Source organism: Agelaius phoeniceus, chromosome 9, assembly GCF_051311805.1.
Source record: "Agelaius phoeniceus isolate bAgePho1 chromosome 9, bAgePho1.hap1, whole genome shotgun sequence".
Lineage (NCBI taxonomy): Eukaryota > Metazoa > Chordata > Aves > Passeriformes > Icteridae > Agelaius > Agelaius phoeniceus.
The window spans coordinates 30,966,984-30,991,626 of record NC_135273.1 but is presented as its reverse complement, the minus strand read 5'-3'; the positions used below and the strand labels follow the sequence as shown (position 1 = coordinate 30,991,626).

General features: G+C 45.3%; 1 protein-coding gene across 18 annotated transcripts in view; it reads right to left on the bottom strand.

Moving 5' to 3' along the window:
* PCDH15 (protocadherin related 15) overlaps window positions 1-24,643 on the bottom strand; it is a 642,855-nt gene that overhangs the window by 347,259 nt on the left and 270,953 nt on the right. For 15 of the 18 annotated variants that reach the window (XM_077183412.1, XM_077183413.1, XM_077183407.1 and 12 more), the window contains one exon: window positions 15,098-15,158. The exons of the other annotated variants lie outside the window; for them this stretch is intronic. The gene's annotated coding sequence lies outside the window, so the exon portion shown is untranslated. The remainder of the gene's footprint in view (window positions 1-15,097; window positions 15,159-24,643) is intronic. 18 annotated transcript variants of the gene reach the window in all.

Here is a 24,643-nt window from a genome sequence, read left to right as displayed (position 1 = left end):
TTTTCCCTTTTTCATTCTGCCAAGTAATGCCTTGCTCTCTATAAATCCTGCTCAACAGCTCTGCCAAGGATACAGCCACTGTTGCTATCAGCTGGAACCCAAATTTGGCCAGGCAAAGCAAGAGAAGATGTGGGAAGCCCTGGCCAGAGGAGTGAGGAGTCCTGTGCATATTTAAACATTCCTAGTAGTGCTAACTCAAATTTCAACCAAGATTACACCACTTTTTGTAAGAAACTCAAATATTTAGCTAGAAAACTTTTAGCTCCAGGACACATTTTACTACTATTCAGAAAGTTGGTCTTTTTTTCATTGTACTTATAAATTAAGGTCCCATCAAAACCTGGATTGTTCTGTTGGAGACATAAAAGTGAAATGATTCAAAACCAACAAGGAATACTCCTGTGCTATTGGATATTTGATGAAAATAATATTTTGCTGTTTTGCACGTTCCCGGTGGAGTTTATCAAAGCAGCAAAAGCCTATTTTTTATATTATGATAATTTTATTCTGTTTGCTAGTCTCTAGGACTAATTAAATGCATTTCACTAATTAAGTGGTGTACTATTTTGATGCATAGATTTGTCCTGTTCTCTGCCAGTTGGTCTCTACCCAATGAAGGAACTTCCAGACTATATGGAAAAAGGGTGGGGTGGAGTGGGGGGAATGCACCAGCCCAGTGATAAAGCTGATAAAAACCAGTTCCCTGATTAAGTTGCTCATCTATTCTCATCTATAGCTCCTAGAACAACCTGAGGTGCTTCTTAATAAGAGTGCTGGAAGAGCCAAAGCTCAGAAGTGTGGCCCAGGCAGGTGAGAAATGACAAGCACAGAAAATTCCATAAAGACATGTCCTTAAGGAGTCAAGTAGCACAAATCACCACCTGAGCAGCACATTAATCCCCATCTCCTGCAGACTCAAGTGTGACACGTGAAGATCTCTCTCCCAAGCTGATTATCTGTATTTCCTTCACACCCTGACTCCAGCTCATCTCCTCACCCATGCTGCTAATTGGTTTTCATGCCCAAAACACATCAGCAGAGCCTCTGCTCCTCATCTTAGCCCATTCCTTGTCACCTCCACATGTCAAGTGCAGGCAGCTAATTCTCATCAATCCACTTCTCACTCCCCAGCAGCTTCTCTCCAGTTTGACCCTGTCACCAAAACTGCAGGATTAAGAGAAACTCTCCACACCATCTTTTAAGTGTTAGAGAATCAGGCATTACTTCATTGTGGCCAGGATGCACCACGGAAATCATCCCATCCACACAGGGTGTGCAGTAGAAATTATTCCATCACACATCATTCTTTACCAGACTTTCCCCATATTTGTACATAAAAACCACAAAGAAATTCTCATTCATTGGTTCTACATTGCACAGTTCTTAGCACTTGATTTCCTATCCATTATTGATCCCTTCACCTTCAATGCTGATTTGATCCTCATTCTTTGCTTCTCTTATCAATCTTTTCCCAGACCAGGGGCTGAAGTCTGTTTATGTCCATTTATCTCCCCTGTATCTTCTTGCTACTCCCAGCCTGGAGATGTTAAACTCTCAGAGTCTGGGAATCTTCTTTTTGTGGATTGAAAGGCAAGGAGCTCTGCAAAGTAACCATGCACAGGTAGAAGGGATGACCTCTCCCTCTCCTCCTATATTCAGGATTTTATTCTTTTCTGTCATACAGAGTTCATTTTTCCCTTGTCCAGCCTCTGCTGTCATTCCTTGTAAACCCTTTCATCCCTCTGATCATCTCTGTTGTCCCAGCTCTCCACCTTCAGCAGGTCACCAAGGTCCCCCCTTTGAGTGACCCACCTGCACCATGTGCACCTCTGACTGACATTACACTTTCCATTTCAAATTCTGTGCTGTTCCCAATGGCTCCCATTTTTAATTTTACTCTCTTGACTATCAAATGACACTTATAATAGTAAAACAGCCATAATTTTTAGCTAGAACAAAAATACCCATCATAACCCTCAGGTTATTTCAGGGTGGCAGTGCTTCACTGTTTGACCTGCAATGAACACCACAGCATGCAGTGTTTCCTCACAGAGTCATCCAGGACCAAAAACTTCTCCTTCAATCCCTATCCTAAAAGATTATTCCCCATCTAGTTCAGTTATGGTCCACTTATCTCCTCTGTATCTTTTTGCTACTCCCAACCTGGAGAAGTTAAACTCTCAGAGACTGGGAATCTTCTTTTTGTGGATTGAAGCCTAGCAGGCATCACCCAGCAAAACTCAAACCCTCATCACCAACAAACTTCTGAGGAGCATGAGCCCCCATGGGAATCCACAGGGCACTGAGAGCTGCTATTCCAGCTCTCCCTTTCTGCCTTTTAACAGCTGCTTTGTGTCCCCAAGTGTCCCCTGTGTCCCCTCCCTGCAGGTCTCAGCAGCAGGGCACCACTCTGAAATTTCCACATCTTGGGCTCCTTTCTCCAGTGGTTGTGAGCATTGCTTCCCAAAGCATCCCCTTGTCAGTGCAAACAACTTCTGTTAGTGCCTAACTTTGCTCTGTTTTGTTAATTAAAGCCCAGCAAAAAGGCAGCTACATTCCAATCCTGCAGCTGGACACTCAGCCTGTGCTGTGCCAGTGCCAGGCTGCATCCCATTATCCCTGCAACATCTGCCTGTTCTTGGTCCAAGAGCTCAGCCACCTTTCATCATAAAATGTTTTCCATCTCAAATCCTGCTCCAGCTCCTTTACCCACACCTGTTTTCTCAATTTCCCTGAGAAAAGCAGGGAGGGCCTGACCTTCTCTGGAGCCAAGAGATCAGCAGGAGAGAGCTCTCACAATGAATATTCATAGGTTGGATCTGCTCTGCTGATCATCGTGATCCATCACCCTGCTACTGCCTTGGAGCCAGATTTTAATTAACTGCTTCAGAATGTATTTTTTCCTTCCACTGTTTCCTGTTTTCTCTGCTACACTTTCCCCATTTGTCGGGACATCTGTCTGTGCCTCATTCGTATTTTTGTCTTTCTCCAAAATTAATATTCATACATCAGAAATCAATTGGTTGGAGAGGAACTTAAATCTCACTCCAAATAAATAAAATAGCACTTAAATAAGATAGAAAAAGTGTTTTAAAAATTGTGTCTGTTTCCTTTAAAATAGAAATTACCCACCCTAACCAGCCCTGGAGCAAGACATACACTTGGGGGGGGAATAGAGGTTATGGGGTTCTCCTTGACTTGCTCTGCTGCCATAAATCCACCCATTTTTTTGGCACAACTCCCACTAATTGCTGCCTCTTTCTATCTGTTGTCACAGATCAGGGACACATGGGAAGATGGGAAGTGAGAGGTGAGGGGAAGCTGCATCTCCCACAGTGCTGCTCCCTGCCTGGATCCCACTTCTGAAAGGGTTTTATCAAATCTCTGCTTTTTGGAAGAGATAGAGAAGAGGTGACAATGACTCTTAACCCTAAGAAAGGCAAAACATGGCCATAACAAGCAAAAAAAAATTACTGCAATTATCCAAGAAAACCTGCAGTTAGATTTTATCTTCATTCAACGACTGACAGCCAAAATTAGGGCTAAAAGGAGGGAAGACTTGGGAATCTGAGGCAAAAATTGAAGCATAAAACCCACCAGAACCCTAAGAAATATAAACCCCACCAGACAATAAAGCAGCAGGAAGCTGGTGCAGTTTCAAGGATGACAGCTAACAGGAAAAAAAGAGCAGTTTATCTTTCTCTTTTGCATCTGGAGAGCTTGGGATTAAATTTCCTTCCAGTACCTGTATGAAATCCTGCCCATATTCAAAGGGGGGAAGCCAGAGAGGGATTTTTCATCAGGAGCTGTATGGCCAGGACAAGGAGGGAGGGCTTCAAACAGAAAGGCCAGAAATTCAGGTGGGATATTGGGAATGAGGAATTGTTCCCTGGCAGGGTGGGCAGGCCCTGGCACAGGGTGCCCAGAGCAGCTGGGGCTGCCCCTGCATCCCTGGCAGTGCCCAAGGCCAGGCTGGAGCAGCCTGGGACAGTGGAAGGTGTCCCTGCCATGGCAGGGGTGGCACTGGATGGGATTTAAGGTCCTTTCCAACCCAAATAATTCTGGGACTCTGTGATTCTATGAAACAACATTGCTAAGGCAAAGATTTGGGAAGCCCCCCAAGGAAATATGAATCTACTTTTCAGTATTCAGAATTATATGCAGATGTGTTGCATATTTTTGATCACTCATTAATGCTCAGTTCCATTCACCAAACCAGCACCAAGCTGCCAGTGCCCCAAGCTGTGAAATAAGATGGATTTTCCTGATGCCTCCTTTCCCTTCAAATCCAAGGGGAAGCTTCTGGGTCACTCAAACACTTCTCAAAGTATTTTTAGAAGCCTGTGGTTCTATTATTTACATTATTTTTTCCTTTATGTCTTAAAGATGATATGGTAGAGCAGATCCAATCTTTCCTTGCTCTGCTTGCATTTCCTTTGCAATGTAAACACAGAAATCCACGAGCTGCAGACTCTTGGTGACTAAAACTGCCTCAAGTCAGGGGAAAATCACAAGAAACACAAGTATTTAAAAAAAGATGTCTCTGTCACCACCAAACCTGGGATTTGCCTCTCTCACAGGATACCTGTCTTGGTTCTCAAATCAGCTGCAGACTCCCTGGCTTTGATTCCACTTCAAAGAGAAATTTGGTATTTATTTTTCAAGGAAGGAAAACTCTGATTCGTGCCTCTTTGATGTCTTGTTTCATAACTTTAAAAACAAAACCAAAAAAAAAAACCCCAAAAGCCAACTTTGTATGGGCAAGATTAACTAATATCAGCAGCAGTGGCTTATTTACCAAAAGAAAAGAGTATATGAGCAATTTTGGAGCTGCATTGAGCATGACAGTGGGTAAGCCTTGGGTTTTATTTATCAAATTAAATATCAAAGATAGCACTCTTGGGTTTTCTGAGTGGAAGGGTTTGGTAGCTCTGACTCTTGGCACTTCTTTCATTCATACTGAGCTTCAGAATAAGAACCTCACTTGGTGCAGGCCCAAACTTTGGTCTCAGCAAGAGTCAGACAATGGAAAAGGAAGCAGTGAAATATTATTTAACTGTGAAAGGTTCCTGGCACCAGGGTACAATTTCAAAGCTGAGATTAGGGAGAAATCCCCATGTCTACACCTAAAAGAGAAACCACTAAATTTTATTTTATTTTCATTTTCCTACGTGACTTCCACTGGTTGGATTAAAATAGCCAGGCTTTTAGAGCAGGGAGGGCTGGGGGAGACAAGGTTGTTTCATTTGTTAAAATATAGCCCATATCCCATCTAACCCTGAGAAAAATATTTGGAAAAAATATTCTACAGGCACAAAATCTTTTACTACATCTCTCATAACCTGATTTTGCTGCATTCAGCAGTTTCCCCCTACCACCCCTTGTTTTAAAGGAATGCAAACAATGCAGAAAAGCAACTAAGAAAAAAGAAATAAATTGAAAGTTGCCCTCTGAAACTCCTGCCTGCCTTGTAATAATTACTGAGACAAATGTTCTCCTGGGGAGAAATGGAGAGGTGCTTTCATAGCTGTCACAAACCACACACTTTGGTGGCTCACAGGTGCAAAAATGAATAGACTGAATACATATTAAGTTCTCTGGCCAGTGAATTGTGCAGTACAGCACCACAGTCACAGCTTTTTGAGTTCTTTATTAAATTCAGGGAGGCAGAAGTTTCACTCCAAGGCCTGTTCTGAATGCATCTATTTGTTTGCAGATCTACTACAAGCTCTCTTATTTTTCTTTCTTTTTGGCCAAGTCCTCCAATCTCCTGCACTGATTAAATTATTTAACTTTTTAAAGTTAAAAAATGTGGGGATCAAAGTTTTTTAAAGTTAAATCATCGTGAGGAACTGATGGGACAGGACAAGGAGGAATGGGATCCAACTGAAAGAGGGGAAATTTAGGTGAGATATGGGGAAGAAATCCTTTCCTGGGAGGGTGGTGAGGCCCTGGCAGCTGTGGCTGCCCCTGGATCCCTGGCAGTGCCCAAGGCCAGGCTGGACAGGGCTTGGAGCAGCCTGGGACAGTGGAAGGTGTCCCTGCCCATGGCAGGGGTGGAATGGGATGGGCTTTGAAATCCCTTCCGACCCCAACCATTCCAGAATTCCATGGTTTAAAATCAATTCTCTGCTCAAGCAGCTGGCCCCATCCCAGGGTTGGTGTCTGATGCCACCTCCCAGTCCTGTTCTATAAAGATTTTTTCAAATGCTGCACAGACCACTTAGAATGTCACAATGCCACTGCCTCGTTGCACTGAAAATTCTGACAAAGATTATTCCTTAATCAGCATCTAAGGATGGGTTCATTATCCCATGGCTTTGTTTATCCTGGTAATTAAAGCAGCTAAACATATCCAACAGCCCAAACACAGCAGTAAACATGAAGCCAACAGCCAAAGTCCCCTGCTCATGCTGCTGCCTTTGATCCCCCCTCACAGCCATGGCTTTTCCAGCTTCATCCAAAGAAAACCTCCCAGACCCTGATTTGATGACAGACTAAGCCAATGACACTTCAACTTCTTTCAGATCCTTCTGCCTGCAAAATCTAAATCTTAAAGACTCTAAAGGAGTCTTTAAGACTCCTTTAAGATTCACTTCCAAGTATATTCAGGTTGAAATTCTTTGACTTGGCTGGAGAAATAAAAAGTTGGGATAGCTATAATGGCAGGACTCCACAGGAGTGCTGGAGAACAAGAGGTGGCAAAAGGGGCAGGGAACAGCGAGCTGGCTCAGCTCTTTTATCCTTAATCCCATCTTCCCTGGCTCATCCACCTGCAGAGACTCTCCTGTTTATTCACACTGAGTTTATAAAATCTAAGCAGCACCACAAAATAAAATGGGAAGGGTGATAACCTCCACAGAGATCTGAATTTCATCCATTGGTTTTTCAAGTTTCTTCTTTAAAAACCTCTCATTGCTATTTCTTTGCTTAAACTCAAGATTCCAAAACTCAGGGGGGGACAAAAGATGCCAGTGAAGGAATATTTTGTGCTTCAGCTGCCAAATCACACAGCAAGGGACAGAGAAAAAGTGTCCTGTGCCTTGGTCCCTGTCCCTCAATTTGCAGCAAATTTGTGTGCATTTCAGCACCGTTCCTCTTGGACAGCAAAACCAAATGCAGGAAAAGCCTTTTAGTATTCCAATTCCCTGAACACCTTCTCTTCATAGAATCACAGAATCCCAAAGTGATTAGGGTTGGAAGAGACCTTCAATCCCACCCAGTGCCACCCCTGCCATGGGCAGGGACACCTTCCACTGTCCCAGGCTGCTCCAAGCCCTGTCCAACCTGGCCTGGAATACTTGCAGGGTTTGGGAGTTCACACCTCTCTGGGTGAGGCTCTCAATTTTCCCCAGTTTCCCAGCAACACAAAGAATTCTGCACTCAGCCTTCCAGGCTCTGAGGGAAATTCAAAGACACTTCAGGCTGGGGAGAATATTATTCTTGATATTGCAGAAGTGTAGCAGGAAAGTCAAATGGACTACCCCAGGGGCTTCTGTGGAAAGATTTTGGGGTAGCAACAGCCCTGGAAAGATTCTGGGGATAAAACCCAGCCCTGATGTGCTGCTGGAAGTGTACCCAGGGATGGGCAGGGAGATGAGCTGGAGGATCTTGGCTGCAGAAGAACCACAGGCAGGACAGACCTGGGATGAACTCAGGCTGCAAGTGCTCCCCTTCCAGTCCCTGTTTCTGTCCATTGTCCATCCTGTCCATGCCCATTTGGTCACACTTTTGGAATTATCTGGATGTGAGGCAATGCTGGGGGAGCCCCATTCTGGACAGGGGAGACATCTCAGTGTCCCCTGTTAGTCACCCTGGGCTGCACACACCCCCAGCCATCTGTTCCTGCAGAACGAGGCAGAGATGCACTCACTCCTCTCACTTCCACTCAGACAGAGCCTTAATTCCACTTTACTCTTCTTCTGGTCTCAACAATCTGTCCTCTTGTCTGCCCTGTCCTAGCTGGGTGAGCCTTCACTCTCTGTTCCTGCTATGGCTCCTCTGCAAGTGACATCCTCCAGTCCAGCTCACCTCCCTGGCCACCCTGGGGGCATTTCCAGCAGGGCCTCAGGGCTCTTGGTTCCCCAAAATCAGAAGCCTCTGGGACAGTCTGATTTTCCTGCTACACTTCTGCTATATCAAGAAAAATTTCCTGAATTTCCCTCAGAGCCTGGAAGGCTGAGTGCAGAATTCTCTGTGTTACTGGGAAACTGGGGAAGGTTGAGAAACTTTCCCAGAGACCTGAGGGTTCCCCAGCCCTGGAAGTGTTCCAGGTCAGGTTGGATGGGGCTTGGAGCAGCCTGGGATAATGGAAGGTGTCCCTGGCCATGGCAGGGGTGGGAATGGGATGGGTTTTAAGGTCCCTTCCAGCAGCAGCAGAACAGTGCTGGAGAAACATTTGGCCTTTTTAGCCCAGTTCTCTGCCACTCCAGCACCCAGAGAGTGTCACTGACAACACCTTTCATTTCAATACCATTTAAAAAAGAATGGTTGCTCAGAATCTCTTTCAGGTCATGTAAGGAAATTATTCTGTCTGATTTATACCTTGAAACTGCATGCCAGAATTTCTGAATGCTCTGGGTTGTTCCTAGAACATTAAAAAACCAACCCAACTTATTAGTGGAGAGCACCAATTTCTGCCAAATCACACTTCCAAGGTTATGTTGCCCCCTGGGGATGACCTGGAGTTATCAGTGTGTATCCAGGTGATCTTCTTGGGGTAGGTCACCCTGGCACTTCCAAATCAAGGGACAGAAGCACAGCAGCAGATGCCTGTGTCCCTCCTGAGCTACCTGCTCCACCTCACAGCCAAATAAATAATATCCAACCCCAAACTGAAATGCAGAGCTCCTGAGCTAAGCACAGCCTGGGATTTCAGCACTTCCCCATCTAATGTTGGCCTGAACCCGAAAAAAAGGGTTGCAGAATGAATTGCCCAAGTAAATTATGGATCTTGGAACATCTGTGGCATTTTCATCCTAGAGATGAAATAATCCAAGACCACCTCAACCATTTCATCCCACTGTCCTTCATTTCCTGCCCAACCCCTCCAGATCTGCTGCTGGAACAAGGAATAGGAGCAAGGCACAAGTCTCTGTGCAGTCCCCAGCCTGGCCAAAATCCAGCTGGAATTATTTCTGAGCTCCACAGGAGCTGGAATGTCACCTTGCTGATGAGCACAGGGCCTCTGCAGAAAGCAGCTCTTGGTGCTGTGCTGGCCTGGGCTCTGCTGGGTGCAGGTGTCCAACAGCTCCAGGGGCTCTGGAGACAGCTGGGCCATGGCCAGTGGGGCAGGAGACTCATTTCTGCCCTTGCAATGTGGTCAAGGAACTGGCACAATGTTCTATTTGCAAGCTGCCAGGGGGGGCCATGTGCTGGTTTTGGTGTGAATTGTGCCAAATCCAGGCTGGTGACTAAACCTGACTTAACAGTCTGAGAGTGAGGCCAAGACTTGGCAGAGAAGCTGCTAAACTGACCTGGAGATACAGGACTGGTAGTAAATTCCATTCTCCCTTTCAAACAGCAGGTTATTTCCCTTGGAGCATGTGGAGGTTCTTCCCCTGGGTTTTAGGGATGTCCCCCAGGGACATCCAGGACAAAAGGAAAAGATCTGCCCACAAGAATTGGTTTGGCTGAGTTACATCAATCCCTACTTAATAATGGTTTCTTTTGGTTGCCTTTAATATAATTGTTCCCAAAGGAGAGAACATTTTGAGATTCCCAAATTCCAGGAAATATTCAATTCCAGTCTGGAAATCTCTGAATTGTTTGTGACCTTAAGTTTCCACTGCTGCAAGTGCAGAGGGGCAATTTCCTTTGGGAATCACAGCCATGGCTCTGATCTGGGGGGAAGAGACACCAGGGAGTGCTAGTGCTGCCTTCATGGGAGCCATGTGAAGGAGAGATTAAACCAGGGAGCAGAAAAGCTAATTTGGGAGAAAATCAACCTGGCCAGAATTCTGCTCCCATTAGATAAAAAAAAAAACAAACAAAACAAAACAAAACAAAAACCAAACAAAAACAAAAAAAAAAAAAAAAAAAACACAAACCCCAAAACTAAAAATTCTATTTGATTCCAGACAAATCAATTCAGCCAACACTGGGCTCTGAGGGTACCTGAGTGGTTGGAGTAGCCTGAGGACTATCTTGGTCTCCATCAAGGTAAACAACTCAGGAGCCTTTTTAGGCAGAGATCACAGAGCTTTCAAATGGTGATGAAAGAGAAAGAGGTGATTCAGATCTGAGCCCATCATGGGTCAGCTCCAGGCTGGGAGGTTTTTCTTTCTGGCTGTGCTGCTGAGAACAGAGAGCCCAAGCTGATGTCCCTGTAGCCATCTTTCCCACCCAGCCCAGATCCTACTCCTCCTCTCCAGATCCTCTGCTCCCCAGCCTGAATAGCCTCAGCTGAGATGTGGCAAACTGCATATTTTTGAATTAATTACCGCCTTAAGCAGCAATTACATACCCAAACAAAATTATGCAGCAATGGCCAAGTGAGCCAGGCACTGCTGGAGCTGGGCAGCTCTCTGTTTTCATCCTGAACAGAGGCTCAGGAAGCAATCACAGTGCCAAGGGATCAGGAATTAAGGAGAACTGTATTTCCCTGCTGCATTTTATTTCATAAATACATTTATGTGAACCTAGGGCTCTGCCAGTTGTAAATCCTGTTCAAGGGTATGTCAAGGAAGTGATAAATGAAGGTGTAGACACTTGACAGCATCCTGAGGGATCTGTTAGTGCCTGTCTGGGTGGGCAGCAATGTCCTTTTCTGTGTTTCTGGGTACCTTCTACTCATGTGAAGGCAGAAGAATTCCATGAGCTGAGTGCTCAGCCAAGAGGAACTGCTTTTAATCCACCTCTGTTGTATCTTAGAAGGAGAACATTAGGATTTATACCAGCCTGTCACCACATAAAGGCGTGCAGGGAGGGAGTTACACAGCAAAGCCATCTGTGGGCAGAATTAATGGAAAGAGCAATGTATTTGTGGGAGGTGTATCCTGACTGACACAATTACCTGGGGAAAACGAGAGCAAAATTAGACCCGACTCTCTTCCCTGTAAAAGTCAGTTCTGATCCAAAAAATCCAACAGCCTGCAATTAACAGATTCTACACATTTTGTCCTGCTCTGGCTTAAAGCTGATATGTTCTTGGCAGAGCCTTGCAGGCTGATGCTGACACCTAAATTATCAACCTCTCAACATCTGCCCTCAGAAAACTTGGCTCTGTTAGAGCAGCAATAAAACCCCCGGCCATTTCTCCCCAGATATTGGGATGGTCACAATCTGGGTGAAGGGAGTGCAATCCCAAGAGCCAGTGGGAAGCCCAGGAATACAAACTGGGCTTGAGGCCAATGTAAAGCACCACCAGAATTTCAGAGCTGATCATCCCTGGCACATCCCAGTGCACAGGGACAGGCAGAGGAGCAGCCAAGGAGAGGACAGAGCCAGTCAGGAGCTTCCAACAGCAGCTGCTGAGGACAAGAGCTGCTGTCTGGGAAAATACCAGAGAAAAGAATCATGGAATTATAGAATCCTTCATCTTGGAAAATCCCTGCCAGCCCATGGAGTCCCTGTTGTGCCCAGTGCCCACTTTGTCCCCAGCCCAGAGCACTGAGTGCCACCTCCTTGGACACCTCCAGGGATGGACACTCCAAACCTCCCTGCCAAGGCCTGAGCACCTTTTCCATGGAGAAATTCCTCCTGGAGTCCAAGGAAGGAACATTCTTTTCCCATTCTCTCAGAGGGTCTGTAACTCATGAGCACAGACCTCTGTCCTGTACCTGCCTGCATCCTAAATGTACCCACTTGGCCTTTTCTGTCCTACTGGGACCTGAGGTTATTTGGATTGATTCTCCCTGGGTTTTTTACCCTTTCCTTACCCTCATTTCTGTGCTCACAACTCCTGCAAAGTGGCCAATGTTTCCACCCTCCTTTCTGTTTAAATCTCACAGACCTCACCATAATAGAACATTTTGCTCTAAGTGACAACTTGCAGTGGCTTATTTGTGCTTCAAGATTTTGATACCAGACAAATTCTTCTGTGATACCCCAAATCCTCAATCAAATGGGAAATTAAGAAGAACGCAAAGCTAAAGAGCAATGAAAATTCCTTTTCCCCCTCCATGATGCCCAGCTAAGTTTCAAATCCAGATGACAAATTCTGGGTTCCATGGTGAGCAGAGCCAGCTCTGGTTACCTCTGAGCCCTTTCTTGTATCACTGCACAGCTGCAGGAACTTTAGGGAGAGTCCTATAGGGAGAACGATTTAGGAACAAATCCACTTTGGGGAGGAATGCCCCAGTGCTGAGATACAATTCAACCAAAGCTCCAACCACAGAGCCTTTAAAATTATCTATAACTCTATCTATTGAACAGGGAGAATAAATTAAAGGGTGTGCATGGGAGAGACAAATCACAGAGATAAGGATGATATATAAGTCTACAGAGGCTCCCTAATTAGTGCACCAGAGATCTGGGATTAATCCTGTTCTCCTGGTGAGGATGGAGACACTGATATGGGAGAGTGCTCCAGTTCAGGTCACTTCTGAAGGACTGTCCTTGTTGTCCCCTGCACACTGCTCTGCACTGCAGGCAGCTTTGGGAGCATGGAAACTATTCCTGGAGGATGGAAGCACCAAATCCAGGAATGGTGTGGCTGTTCCAGCAGCCACTCCAGCCCCAGGCTGCAGACAGTGGGATCCCCAGCAGGAACTGCTCCCACCTACACCACACTTTAGTCCATCCAAAAATTCCTCCAGGGGGCTCCTCACTGGATACTGGCTCAGGAGAAGCCCCTGTGCTCCAGCCAGCTTGGATTTAACTTCAAAGATAAACCACAACATCTTAAAAACACCTCACAGAAGGGTGCCCAGAGAAGTTTGGGATAGCTCTCCTAACTCAACACCAACACATTGCCTTTGGCCTGACTGCCCAAGGCCTGGGATGGCAGCAGTTCTGCTGAGTGGTGCCCACTAAGGAGCTAAATCTGAATTCATATCCATTTCTCAGAGTGATGCCAAGCACCAGCGGGCACAGCAAAGCCTGAACTGAAGCCTTGGCATGATTTAAAGCCAATATTTCTATTTTCTGCCGAGTTTCTCTGGGAAGAGAGGTTCACATAATCATTCCACGCTGCTGCCTTTTTGTCCTTCCCCCAAAATCCTTTGATAGCAGCATCAAAGCTATTAAGATGCAAATCACTTCAGGAAAGCTGCAGCCAAGATAGAATAGAGCAATTCCCAAACATCCCTATGAGGGAACATGCTGCAGTTTCACTTCCTGTGCACTAAATGTAAGGAAAATCCATGGAAAACCAGTTTTTCTCACTCTCCAAGAGAAGGAAAGGCCCCCAGAGCCCAGTGAGGAGATGGGAACAACAAGGAGCCTGGAATTCACCCCTCCTTTTACTCAGAGCAAGACTTTTAGGTTCAGCAGCATTTCTCGAGGATGATCTCTCGCTGGAAATGGTTTTTAACAGGAGTACACTAAGAAGGGATAAACACATAAACATTTGATGCACTGATAGTGTTGTGGCATAGCTTTTATCACCTGGAATAAAGCAGGGAGGCTTTTAGGAAGGAATGCTGTATCCTGCTTTTGTACCCATAAAAGCTGGAATTTCCCATCACTGTACTAAAACCCGAACTTCTCTCACCGTAAATGTTTTTTTCCCTTCCCAGAGAGCGTAGAAAACAGCTCTGAGAGCATCTCTGCAGTTCTTATAAAGCCAGAGCCAGCCACTGCTGCAACTTCATCTCCCTCACTCTAACTCTATCCATGAGACCTGTAGAGGGCAGTGGATAAAAGAAAATCAAGCACCAGGAGGAGCCATAAATGTTAAATACAAATTTAAAAAAAATAAAAAACAAAAAGGCATCTCATGGAAGGACTTCCTCATATTGAAAAGCTTACAGGTAATTCCATGGATTAATGGATTACTGCAATGGGATTTTTCCAAGCCCAAATCCCAGGCTCTCTGGCAGATTGCACTGACAGGCTTTACAGCAGAGCTCTACCCTTGGGATTCAACTTTTTTTTTCCCCCCAACAGGAATCTTGTACCTAAGCTAAAATGTGCAGCTGGCCCTTCCACTGCCATGGTCCTCATGGGCAAGCAAGGCTTCCCCTTCCTCCTCAGAAAGCCACATTAAACCAAGGAACAGTGAAAATACAGCTGAGCAAAGCTGGGTGTTTACACAATATACAACAGAGTGACATCAGTGTTCAAATTAATATCAATTGAACATCAAACCAGCCAGGACCCAGAGCAGAAAGCAGCCTCCTGGATAATTCCTCTGTGGTTTTCAGGCACACTGCTAATAACTTCATTATCCATTTGGCATATACAATTAACTCATTACTGATGGAATACGTAAAATCCAGGGTAAAACTCCAATTAGGCACAGCAGATAAAAGCAGTACAGCAGGTACAGGATCCTTGGCCTTATCTTGCTCATGAGAGCATTAATCAATACAGCACGGCTGCTTATGATCACCTCATTTCAGCCCTGCTGTAGGAACTTCTCCCAGCTTTGTAAACCTCGTGCGATTCCAAAACTGGCTCTGCAATTACCACAGGCTGAGCTCTCCACACCTCCCTTAATGCCCCGTTTATCTCTGGAATGCAGCTTAGACCTGCAAAACCACCGAGAAGGCAGCGAAACAGGGCTGGAAAATGTGTGTGTTGGGTGATGGTGGGGGTAAATAGGGAGAGGCCCGGCGGTGTGGAGCTGCTGGGGTGCAGAACTGGGATGTGCCCGGCGCCGCGGTGACTCAGCGGCCCCTGCTGCATCCCAGCCCTCCGGGATGCAGGGATCAAAGCCGGGAGGCAGCGCTGCGCTCTCCTCCTTCCAGACTCCGGCTGAGTCACCGCCTTATAAATTGCTCCTGCTCGCGAGGAGTCAGACACTGACAATTCACCCTTACCTGCTGCGCTTTTTCATCTCCTTTCTGATGTTTTTAGTTTTTTCCTCCCCCTGCCATGGTTTTTCTCTCTTTGCCATCAGTGTTCCCTATTGTATCGCTTCCCTCGGATTTAAAAAGGGATAGAGAGCTAATGGCTGCTTTTGTAACCCGCGTTTGTGAAGGTAAACACTCACATGGACTTCTGAGCCTTCCTCATAGTCTGGCAGAGTTGCTGAAGAGTCCCAGAGTGAAAGCCTGTAGGAATGAAAAATTGGGACAATGCTATTCATGCTCAGAATGGAATGAAACAAAATCATTTCCTTCTCATCTGTTCTACAGATCTCTGCTATCATCTGACATGCAGCTCTCTGTATAATGTGGGGACTCATTTTGGAGGGGGTTTGCAGAGACTGGAGGAATCTTTCTTCTGGGAGAAATCTGTTTTTGGTGATGGCACTCTTCCTTCTCCAGAAAGGAGAAAGAAATGTTAAAAAAAAAAAAAGAGGAAAAAAGTCTAACATGAAAATAAAAGGCAGGTGTGAGCAAGAAAGAGCACTAAGAATGGATCACGGACATGAATCAGTCCAAGGTTGGACTGGATGATCCTGGAAGTCTTTTCCAACATTAGTGGTTCTCTGATATCATGATTCAAAAAGACAACAAAAAACCAAAAACAGATAGGTGGCAAGGTCTTGGAGTAGCACCTTTGGATGGAAATGGCACTGGGGAGGTCAGAAATATTGTTCTGACTTGATCAGCAATGGAAGTGGGTGGAATATCCACACCCACATCCACATGCTGAGTGCCAGCCCACAGCACAAAAGAGGGAACTCCTGGTTTTGGGAGAAAAAGCAGTGCCAGTGGTGCTTTTCCTCTCTCACACAGACCAGGTCACACACTGCACCCCCAGCCTGGCAGCATCATGCTCCCATCTGTCAGGAGGATGTTCCTCTCTTCCCATGCAGCCTTTATTCCAGAATCTCAGTCACACCTAAGTGCTCTCCAACCAGAGCACAGCCAAGTCCAGCTGCTTGGCAAATTCTCCCAACCACAATGAGAGGTTGGATCTTTCCATGATGAAAAATGAGTCCTCAGGGGCATCATCTCAAATCTCCTGCTCAGGGGTGAGCCAGTGGCTCCCTGGCCCAGTTAGAGAGGCTCCAGCTAAACCCAGACAGAATTAAAGCCTGCTCTACAAGCAGCCAGCCCAGCAGCTGAGATAACCCTAATTTTCCTGTCTCTACCACAGGAAAATGACCATGGAATTGAATATGAATGAAGAGAAACTGGATTCTTTAAAGAAACCATTTACTTGTGGTTTGCTCCTCTGGGAGGGATCCAAATGCAGTGCTGAACATCTCTCCAGCACTCTGTGACAGAGGTTGTCATTTTAACCAAAGGACTTGTCAGGAAAATTAATCCACAAACACCAGAGATTTATGTCCAAAAAGGAGACAAAGGAGTCCTGAAATTTATCTGAATAAAGGGAGAGGCCATGGGGCATTTCACCTTGGGTCTCTCAAATTTTTGGAGGACACAGCCTCCTTTTTATCCTAATTTCCTGGCTGCATGTCCCTCTCTCTTTCCCTCTTGGCTGAGGTACTTGAGAGGTACAGATTCCCTGAAAAATCTAAGACCCCTTTATAATGTATAACTCCCCCTTTGTCTTTTCCTTGTGTCATTCAGTGGAATTCTTTATGGAATTTATGGTTCTTCTCATTGCTTCTTTCATCTCCTAGAATCCAATTTTATTTATCAGCAGACCTACAGTTTGTAAAGACACATCTCTCATCCCATTTATCAATCAGTGGAATCCTTCCCACTGTTTCTTTTATCTCTCAGTATCTAGCTTTATTCACCAGCAGACCCACAGTTTGTTTGTAAAGACAAGTCCCTCATTCCTTTCAGAGTCAATATAAAAAGACAGGTCTCACAAAAATTCCAGTTTGTTCAAAGCCCCAAATCCAGGCTGCACTAAACATTCTCAGTGGAGGTGCTGCAGCTGAGGGCACTGGGAGCTCTCAGGCTTTGCTTCCCCTGCCTGATCCCTTCTGGACACTCCTGCTCTGGATGTGACCTTGTGGAAGCAATATTTGAGGAGAAGGGAAGGTCTCCCCTAGTAAATGTGAGTATTTGCTATGATTTATCATTTCTACCTCTTAATAAAAATAATTATTTTAAATTATGTAAGAAGGGGTTTATAACAGCAAAGAACAAACCCCGACACCTCAGAGGTATTTGCTCCATTTCATGGCCTCTCAACTCCAAATTTCTTGACCATATGGTTATGTAGAAAACTTCGTAAAATCAATACTCTAGCAACAAAATTGCTCACCAGCAGGAAATCATTTGGCTCCTTAGGCCATTGGCAAATGAGACAGGGTTTTGTGAACGTACTGTTAATATTCAGACAGGGAGGTAAGTCACTCAAAAATAAACACATTTAATCCAAAGACTTCTACAAACAATTCCAAATATATTTTCATTCTCCCATTAGCAAGTACACTGCAAAGCTCCTGGCAAGGATTGCCATTTGTTTTAGCTCATTATAATAGCTCATTAAAAATAGAAATAAAAAACCTGGAATATCCAAGCTAACTTAATGGGAACAGGGGAAAGCTTCAATCCCCACCATCAACACTGCCGTTCTCCAACTTTAATTGGAGCAAAATGAACTTCTGTCTTCCTACACTACAATTTACAGGTGAAAGCAAAATCCCCATGTTTGAAATTGTCTGGGTACATGGCAAAGTCCTCTGCAGGGAAGAAGCACCAGGAGTACCTCAAATTATCCAAACAAGGCCTGGTGGTGTCCACCCACCTCCTGCTTCAGCTGTGCTTTTGGGCAGCATCAGCTGACTTAATTCTCAGCCCCATTTCGGTGCCTGTGCTTGGTGCTGCTTTGGGTGTGTTTGTCACAGACTGGCTGAGGCTGCAGGGCTCAGTGGGCACCTGGTGTCCCCTCCCTGCTGCAGCAGGGCCATGCCAGAGGCCAGGGCACAGCATTGTGTGCAGCCAGCTGTGGCCCAGCCCCAGGGAGGAGAGCCCCCAGGCTGTGTGGGCAATGTGCTCAGGGCTGGGCAGTGCCCAGGGCAGAAGTTGTGCCTCCTGTGCAGGGCAATTGCTGGGCTCAGGCCCTGCCCGTGGCTCTGGGGCCATTGCTGGGCCCCGGAGCAGAGCCTGGGCCCTGCTCTGCCCCTCCCTGCAGCCAGGGCCAGCCAGGCCTGAGGGCCCCTCTCAGCTGGGGCTCCTCTCCAGGCTGAGCAGCCCCAGCTCCCTCAGCCTTGCCTCATAAAAGACAAAATCAGGGGTTCAGGGCAAGCACCAGGGGCTTGGAACCCCAACAGAGTCACAGAATTAAGAATCACTGGGTTGGAAGAGACCTCCAAGATCATTGAGTCCAGCCCAGCCCCAAGCCCGCAGCTAAACCCTGGCACCCAGTGCCACATCCAGGCTGGTTTTAAACACATCCAGGGGTGGTGACTCCACCACCTCCCCAGGCAGACCATTCCAGAACTTTATCACCCTTTCTGTAAAAAACTTTTTCCTGATATCCAACCTATATTTCCCTTGGGCCAGCTTGAGACTGTGTGCTCTGGTTGTGTCAGTGCTGCCTGGAGAAAGAGCCCAGCCCCAGCTGAGCACAGGCACCTTTCAGGAGCTGTAGAGAGTGGTAAGGTCACCCCTGAGTCTCCTTTTCTCCAGGCTGAGCACCCCCAGCTCCCTCAGTGGTTCCTCACAGGGTTTGTGTTCCCAGCCCCTCTCCAGCCTCGTTGCCTCCTCTGGGTGGGCTCCAGCATCCCAAGGTCCTTCCCAGCCTGAGGGGCCAGAGCTGGGCACAGCACTCCAGGTGTGCCCTCAGCAGGGCCAGGTACAGGGGCAGAATGAGCTCCCTGCTCCTGCTGGCCACACCATTCCTGACCCAGGCCAGGAGCCCTTGGCCTTCTTGGCCACCAGGACACACTGCTGGCTCATGTCCAGCCAGCTGTCACCAGCACCCCCAGGTCCCTTTCTGCCTGGGTACTGTCCAGCCATGACATGCATTTTCTGCTCCAAGACACCATCAGACCTTTCATTCCTGATCCATGGTTGTTTAAAATCTTTGGAGAGATATTTAAGTATATCCACTCTTCAGGATATTCTACATGTTTTTTTCCTTCAGAAGAAAAGTAAGGGAATTGATCATTGCCTGACTCTGGCCTCAGCTCAGCTGAATTTTCCCTCATCTCAGACAGAAGTGGAATTTCTTCTCTCTCCAAACAAGCCCAATGCCCCTAAGAAGCTGCCTGTGCCCTAAAGTGGCTCTTAGGAGCTTTAATGGTGCTAAGGTGGCTTTAAATCAATTCTGCTCAAGAGATTTTTCTTTTTCAATCAGTGCTCATTCTTAGTCTATTTTTCATCAACTAGAAAACAGAGGATAATTAAGAGAAAACATTGCCATAAACCAACAAGGGAAAAAAAACAAAAAAAAAAAAGAGAACAAACCTTGTACCTAAATGAAGGCATTTCACAATTTCAAACTACAAGAATTTAACTCAGTTACATTCAGATTCTCTTCTTATTTTGCATTAAAATGGCAGATTTTTGCCTGAACCACAAACTCTGTGCACACAGTTGTTGTTTTCCATGACTCCAGCACAAGCAGCTCCTCCTGCCCTTCCCAGGCATGGGAGAGAAGCAGCCCAACCACATTTTCAGGAGCAGCAAGATAGCAGGATATTCACAATCTAGGAGGGGCAAGAAAGCACAACCTTCCTTTTGCACTTTTCTGAATAAAATAACGACACTGACAAAAAAACAAAACAAAACAAAAAAACCCAAAAAAAAAAAAAAAAAGCAATTGCACTCAGACTGAAATTAGGATTCAATAGAATAATAGAATCATTCAGGATGAAAGGGACCTCCAAGGTTATCAGTTCTGATATTTGACTGAATACTCAGACTGAATTCACTCAGTTTTTGAAGAATTGTTGATTTAGATGAAACTGAGAAAATGTCAGTATCCAGCCAGTAAATGAATTTATTTTAAACCTTATCATAAGAGAATTTGCTTTCCTTTTAATGTCTCCCCCTTTCACCATCCAAATTTTCTCATGTCAAGTCCTCTCTGAGGTCCTGTTGAAGTGAAGGTGACAGGGACAAAAGGGACAGTCAGGAAGGAGGCACAAGGCAAGAAGGGTTAAGTTGATGACAGAAGCATTGTTTGCTCTAATAAAAAAAGAACAATCTATATCCTAGAGAATCTGATGGGTGAGACCAGTTTCATTCTAAAGACCCTTTATTCTGTACAGCTGAGGAGTGATCCTGCCTTCCTTTATCCCTTTATTCCTTTATTGGAATAGCTGCAGATCAGTTACATGTGTTCAGATAAAATTAAGATTTATGCTAAAACCAGTGCCAGGCATCACAGCAGTCCCCCAACAGGGCTGGCAGAAACATGGAAAAGATATTTTTCCAGTGGCTTTTTGTCATTCCTTCAGCAGGAATGATGTCTTTACCTATTGTATTTTTCAAGTGGTATCTGCTCATGTTTTGTTTTGGTCTCCTCTGCCTTTTAACATTTGAAAAGCTCCTGGGAAGTCTGAAAGGTAGGAGGACAGAGGGCCTGTTGAATGAGATGTGAAATTAAGGCCTTGCACATCCATGTTTCCCACTGCCAGTCACCATTTCAGCTGTGAAATGTCCTTCCAATGATTAGGTTCAGATGGTGTAGGAGATTCCTGAAGCAGGAAATACAGAACACAGATGGACTGGTTGGATTTGCAGCTTGAGCAGTTTTTCACCTCTTGGAAGCTGGAGGAGTGGAGTTACCCCTTGGGTTGATATTCTACAACCTGTAGAAACTCCTGTCTGATTTTAAATTCGTTTTATAGGAGCAGTACTTGAAATCTGATGGGTCTGTAAGCCCATCTAACATCACATTCCAACTACATTATTAACACCCAAAGCACCAGGCTTTGAGGAATTTCCATATGGATGGAAGCTGAATAATCACAGTTCCATTTTACTTAATGCAATAAGTAAATAATAAACTCACAAATATGGCTATGAATTGATCTCACTTCATCCCATGACCTCTTTGTCTCTTGGGCAATCCTTTAGTTTATTCTTAGAACTTTTTCCTTAAAATAGTTTCATCATCACTATCTTAGGCCATTAGGTTGTGTTCATCTGTCCTTCAAGGACAGAAGTAAAACTCTTTTCCTCTCACTCTTAGGAGATTTTAGTGTCCTTTGAGAAATCTTGCATTTATCCCAAAAAAGCAGAGTGGGAATCTCCATGGAATAAATTGCCTAACTCTTGACACATTCTTGGACCCCAATTCTTCATCTACCCCATAATAAAATTCAATTTATAAAGCATTCCTGCTAGAAATAAGCTAATTTATTAAATACAGTAGCACCCATTACGATATGTAAAGCACATTTAGGTGAAAAATGCTGATGTGAAAAAAGTAATTTAGTTTGCAAATTTTCCTTGGAGTGAAACACAAGTGTGCATGGAAATTATCCCAAGCAAATCTTTCAGCTCTATCCTTCTGATCATCTTGGTGCCTCCTCTGGATTTGCTCCAAAATGACCTTTTTTCAGTTTTCTCTTTCCTTTCTGTTGTCATAACAACTATAGTTCTCCTGTCTTTCTGTAGATAGACCAGCTATGGCCTCTCATTTATTCCCCAGTTCCAAAGCCTCTGGAAGGTGACACTCAGTTGTGGAGGGGGTTGGTACAGACCCTGCTGATATTACCCTGAAAAACTCATCTCCAAGGAGGAACCTCTTTGTTTTCAGCTGGCCCTGGCTGCAGAGGTCACAGGTTTCTCTGGAGGACAGGAGTGACACACTCAGTGTATTACTCAGGCAGGAATTGAATTACTGCTCTCCCAAGCTTGGCATTTGCCTTGGCTGTCAAGTACACAACATCTCATAAAAGGCACTGGGCTGTTTCACTGTGCTGACTTGCAGCTCTCAGAGCCTGCAGGAGATGGGGTTGGCTTTGCCTTGATGTTCAGGAAGGATGCTTGCCAATAATTTTGAACCAGATGAATAAACATGTGTTCTGTAAGGCTCTTTTTGTACAAATTTAATAACAAGTTGCAGAGGTTGAGGTGAGAAGAGAGGGAAGTTTGGATAAATAAAAGTGTAGCAATGTCCCAGGAGGGCCTAATGTGTGTCTAGCAAATGTTCTATGCATTACAACACTTCTTTTCTGACTAACAACAATTTCAAGGCAAGGGCTAGGAGTTGGTGGATCAGTCCTGGCAGGAGTTCCAGGCCACCTTTGGAATTAATTTCGGGTATGATCTCAATCCCTGTTTTACAGAACGACAGGAATAATGCAGAGCCTGGCATCACTCACTTGGTGAAGGGACAAAGCCCAGAACACACCTCAAATAACACAAAACCAGTCCAAGACAATGCTCCAGAAGGGTTTGAAGAGGGAGCTGAGTGCAAAGGCTTCATCCCAGAAAAGTCTGTGTCCCAGGTCAGGTCTTGGAAGGTAAATCCTGCAGAGTGCAACAAAGGCAGCACTCTCACACTCAGAAGCCATGAGCAGAGCAGGGGGAAGGGTTCTCCAACAGAACAGTAAACCTGGAGCCTTGTGCAGGCACTGCCCAGAGAGGTGAAATGCTCCCACTTGTGCCTTCCAAAGTGTACAATTCCAGAATATCCCATTCAAAGTCTGCTGGGATGCCAGCAGAAAACAGCAAGTTCTGCCTCAGCTCCAGAGGGAGTTGGAACAGCTCCAACACAGAGCAGCCTATGTGTGTTTAAGAACAAGAGAGTCCAAGGAATGTTTTTCTAAGGACCCAAAGTTTGCAGTGACCATGGAGGATTCAGAAGCAGAGTTTTACCCAGTCAGCACCAGTTTATAAACAATCATGTTTAAAGCCACACTGAATTAGCCACTGGTCCTTCAGGGTCAGAAGCACAGAGTAAGCTGGGGAGCCTCTAAACAAAGAGTTTGATCTTCCCAGAACAGCAGTGTGGCAGTAACACCTGGCCCATAGCTCCAAAAAGAAGATCTGCTCATGGAAAGGTGGAGAATTATAGAGCACAAGGTTGTTCCACATCACCATCCTACAGCTTCTCCTGAGGGACAGCTCCCATCTCTGCTCTGGGAGCAGGCAATGGCTGGAGCTGGGCCAGGGGAGGTTTGGGTTGGATTTCAGGGCAAGGTTCTCCCCCAGAGGGTGCTGGCACTGCCCAGGCTCCCCAGGGAAGGGGCAAAGCCCTGAGGCTGCCAGAGCTCCAGGAGGGTTTGGACAATGCTCTTAGACATGGGATGGGATTGTTGGGGTGTCTGGGCAGGACCAGGAGTTGGACTAGGTGATCCCTGTGGATCTCTTCCAATTCAGGATATTCCATGATACTACATGAACCTGCTTCTGCCCAGACCAAATTCCTAAAGATTTTGGAAGAGGCTTTGACTAAACCAAGAACAAGGAGTGTGAGCAGTCCTTGCTGTTATAACCAGAGCCAACCACTCAGAACTATGGATGAAATCCAGGGTCTTCAGTGGAAGAAATAAAGGAAAAAACCCCTAAACCTTCATTTTTCTCACTTCTCTGTATCAGATGCTTGCACATCTTGATTAGAATTCAGGATGACTCATACTCCATGGCCCTTCTAATCCCTAAAATACTACCACCACACAGAGCTGCTTGCAAAGATGCTCTAAGGCATAGTGAGAAAAGTCCCTGATAGGGATTTTCATCCTCTTTATTCAAATAAATTTTAATTCTTTTCCTTTTCAGACCTCCAGACTGATACATAACAGCAGCCACTATTTAAATTAGGTGGTGATGGTGAGTTTCTGTGATGTACTGTCCATTATTTTAAATTAAACTGAGAAAAAATGGACTCTTATCATAACTATTGAAAGTGGCTTTCCTTTCCTGTCGATTTGCATCCAAATAACCAACTTATCAACCTTGCAAATGTTAACCTGCACTGAGGCAAGGAGGTGTGAAGTTCTTAAGCAGACACTCTCCTTGAGACTGAAAGGTCAGTGTGCATGTTATTTATTCTTCCTGGGGAAGGATTCTACTCTTAAGTCAGGGAAGGCTTTTACACTATCCACAGAAATAATAATGGAAGGCTTTAACCAAGGAAAGACCAGCCCCAGCCTTAATCAAAAAAAGATTCTTCAAAAGGATTCATTTCTTTAACATACAGACGTAAATATATCCAGAAAATAAAATCAGGAATTGAAGAGCGTTGTCCTCCAAGGAGTGACCATGCACAAGCTCAGGTTTGGATTCTACTCCTCTTGAGGGAGTCAAAACTGCCAAATCCACTCTGACTTCCACATGGGAATGTCTCTTACTGGCACCTCTTTTCAACCAATTTTAAATACCCTTAAAAACCATCCTCTCCTGGTTTTGGCTGGGATAAAGTTAAACCACAACACAAACTTGTGTTTCTCTGCTTCACCCCTCTTCTTGGAAACCCCAATAATCACTAATTTTATAATGAAGTGACATTATGGCAAAGGCAATCCTGCTGCCTGGCTGGCTCCCACCGCCATGATCAACAGTACAACCCAACATTTTGTTCCTTTTGGCATTGTTTTAGTGCAGAGAATTGAGATGGGATGGTGAAAATAAGGAAAATTTGTGGCTGGAGAAATCAGGCTCTGGGGTTAGTTGGGGAGACAGATGAACTAAGAAAACAGCACTGCACTGAAACACCATTTTTAATGTGCCAGAACCACTGCTTTGAGAGGAGATACAGCAGCAGT